We start from the raw sequence: 4,002 nt of genomic DNA, 5'->3' as shown, positions 1-4,002 counted from the left end.
CAGTGAAACAACAGGACCGCTTTACCTGATTGGATAGAGACGCCGCCTCGTGAATAAAACAGTAGCGACGAAACTTTTGTTTTATATACGTATTTTGTCACATTAGGGAAAAGAAGCTAGGGAGCAGGTAGTCGCACGGGAAGGCGAAAAACTCGCGTGTTTTTGTGTACTAGAGTTGCCTCATGAGGGAGACAGGACCTAAAGAGTAGGTGATCGCACAAAGTGCAGGATGGCGACAAAAACGCGTGTTTTTGTGTACTTGAGTTGCCTCATGTGGGAGACAGAACCTAAAGAGTAGGTGGTCGCACAAAGTGCAGGATGGCGACAAAAACGCGTGTTTTTGTGTACTTGAGTTGCCTCATGTGGGAGACAGAACCTAAAGAGTAGGTGGTCGCACAAAGTGCAGGATGGCGACAAAAACGCGTGTTTTTATGTACTTGAGTTGCCTCATGTGGGAGACAGAACCTAAAGAGCAGGTGGTCGCACAGGGTTCATGGTGACAGCAAAAAGTTGTTGTTGTGTGTTAGCTCAATACTTTCACCGCATCAAGAAATCGGACGCGAAAGAGTAGGAATTCACACAGGGTAGTGGGCTGTAATAGACGGAGAAAAACACCACAATACATCTAATTTAAAAAAAAATAGTATATAGATGTGAAAATTATAAGCTTCTTTATAATTGAAAAATATTATCTGTTTAAAATTATTTTGTCAACAAGGATATAATTTTACTCTAAAACATTTATCTATCGTAAACAAGAATTGTAAGCACCATAGGTTCAGATTTCTGATCGATGAAAACGCTAGTGACAGACACGTTAACCCTACATTTCATCATCTTTTCCTTTTTGTGCCTATGACACTTGGGGCCGCCACAGAAAGCTCCGTCCACTTTACCGTACATTTACCAGCACACAATGATTTTTTTTTTGCTACTTCTTTAAATAAATAATTATGAAATAATAATGAACGGTTGAGGAAGAGGCAAAAACAGCTGGGCTCTCATGGGCACAGATTAGAGGAGCAGCCCAAAACCGAGTCCACTGGAGATGTGTGGTTGCAGCCCTTTGCTCCCCAGGGGCCATAAAGGGGTGATGATGATGAATGAAGATAAAGTTCGTTTTAATATCACCCATACAATGTTAATGTAATTTATGTTAACCATGTTGAAATAAATACTTCTAAAAACACAGGACAATTAGAGTTAGGAGTTTATGAACACTTTTGTTTCTATGATGAAATACTTCATTTAAAAGAGCGTATGCATATATTTAATTTAATTTTTTGTTGTGAGACCTCGACATTTGGCTAGATGAATTACGAGAAAGGAAGTGTTAAGCAATAATTTTATAATGTATAACAAATATATACTGTTTTGTGAGTCAGCCAATGTTGTATATGGATATAAGTTAAAAGAGTCAATATATAAAATAATATATTTTCTGATATTGAAGGTGGCGAGGAAGGGGTGGGGGGGGGGGGGTGGGGGTGGTAGTTTATTTTTAAAAAAGAGATGTCCCAAATCATTTTTTCGGGAATCTTTTTTTTTCTTCTGATTTTTGCTAACGGATTTTTAAATATTTTTAAAAAAATACCACCACACGAAATCCCTTAAAACTCAACTGTCACCACGTGGAGCTACCTGTTATAGTTCTATAAAGCTGTGTATTTATTTAATAAAATCTAAATAGTTTTATACGCATGGCAGGCTCCTAAACGAACTTCATACACCGCAACGCAAACGTCGGAGCTATGTTTTGTTTCTGTTTTTAAAATTGGCAACCTTATGCAGAAAGTATGGCAAGCCATTAAATCATATGTTCTCTAAATCATCCTGTCAGTTTTATTATTTTAGCATGCAAATGAGGTCACTTTGTTGACAGAAAACACGTTTAGAGAGACATCTTTCAAATATGGTGTTTCTATTAGTAGGGTTTCTTTCTGACACTTGCTTCGTGAGGGCAGTGAAAACTGTTTGGGTGGGTTTGGGGGGGGGGGGGGGGATGGGATATATATGAAATGTTCGGGGTGGGGGGTGGTAAAAGCTATTTATATTTAACAGTTATATGCCAGTAATATTTTATCTGTAGCAATAGCATTAATATCGGAAATATTTTTAATTGTATCTTTAATACATATTTTTAAAAATATACATAAAAACTATAAAACTAATATCTGAAAATATATACTTTCAAATACTTTTTAGAGCTATTACGTCTATCCCGGCTAATTAGGTGTTGTTTTTATTTTATTTTTATTTTTTATTTTTGTTTGTGCTAAAATATTCAAAACGGTACATTTAACATACATTTGGGTATTAAAGCGTAGTCCATTTTAGAGTCAAATAAGAGTTGCTAGATAGTGTTGTTTCAAAAAAAAATTTGCTTTTTTTTCAATCTGCCAGCTTGCTTTTTACTAAAAGAGAAGTTGATCAATTTTATATTTGCCAGTTAGCATTGTTTAAAAACCAAATTCAAATATATTCAAACAATATCCAGCTAGCAGTTTTAAAATACATATTTGAAATATTTTATATGTGTCAGTTTAATTCCGAATTCGAACAGTTTTATAAAAATCTACCGATTAAATTCAATACTACTTCCCTTTGTAATTTAGACTAAAATAACAAACTAGTCTTCTTTTTAAGAAAACAAATTAAACATTTACTCAAGTAGTACTTAAAAAAACATCGCAATCAAGCTTTAGGTTTCTAATACCTTGTTACACACGTTTTGAAAAACATTTTTAAAATCGATTTCATATAAAGACTTTTTATTTCAGTTAGGGAAGAAAAAAAAACCTTTCTAATAAAACTTAAAACAAACCTTAAAAAGTATCTGCATATTATATTAATGTCAAACGATTCTTTTCCAGTAAAAGAACATTTAATCCAAAGAGAGACGGTAACTATTCATTTTTTTTTGTTGCAAAGAATTGAAAGCTTAAAACGTGCACTTTTACACATTTTTAGAAAGCGTTAAAGACTGTATTAAATATTCAAAAGATTCTAAATTAAGATTTAACTAATCAATAACTTAACAGTGGCACAAAAAACTAAAATAATCGATGGTTGGTAAGAAACCACGTGATAGGTCAACTAAACAGATTTTTAATTAATTAACAGCTAAACTTAACTTGAAAAATGTTTTAAGAATAAGTTAACTAGGTATGTAATGACGCAGTTGTCAATCTTTTATACATATATATATACATATATATATATATATATATATATATATATATATATATATATATATATATATATATATATATATATATATATATATATATATATATATATATATAAACAAAAAGTAAAAAAAAATGATAACCATTTAGCAGCCCTTCCCCTCCCACACACACAATCAACCGATTGTATTTCAAGCCTAACATATCTAATGACAAACTAATAAAGACCACTATATCCTCCAAATAAATTGGGTTTTTATGGGTTTTTTTCCCCGTTGTTTCTAAAAAAGTTTTTTTATCAAATGTAAGCTAAACTTCTCCCCCACGCAAAGATACTTTAAACCAATACACAAACGTCTATCGCATTGTTTCTGACTCACACGAAATCCCACCAGCGATTCGCCAGCCACAAAATTGAAAACAATCCCGTCTATCACAACATCACGGTGGGAAGGGGATGAAAAAGGGGATGAAAAAACCCGGTTACTGGGTTCAACCTGGTTTGGGTTCCAGGAACTTTCCAATCGTGATTTACCAGACGGCCTTTGAAGCGAAGATCATCTTTAAATCGTGATGGGATTTCCCCATGAGGCCATTCTCTGGGTCATCAGACTGTCCGCTGTCCAGGATCTCCCAAAAGGACATCAACAAGTTTTTTTGTTGTTGTATTTTTCTAAATCGGCTTACCTTCCTTGTCGCGCAAGAACAAAAAAAAAACAAAAACAAAAAAAAACTTTTATTTCATGTTGTAAAATGGTGCATGTAAACATTTTATTGTGAAATTAAGAAATTACTCAAGCAAAGATGAAACTTG

The sequence above is a fragment of the Physella acuta genome, unplaced genomic scaffold, assembly GCF_028476545.2.
Source record: "Physella acuta isolate Inbredline_101_S28 unplaced genomic scaffold, ASM2847654v3 ptg000192l, whole genome shotgun sequence".
Classification (NCBI taxonomy): domain Eukaryota; kingdom Metazoa; phylum Mollusca; class Gastropoda; family Physidae; genus Physella; species Physella acuta.
This window is presented reverse-complemented; position numbering follows the sequence as displayed.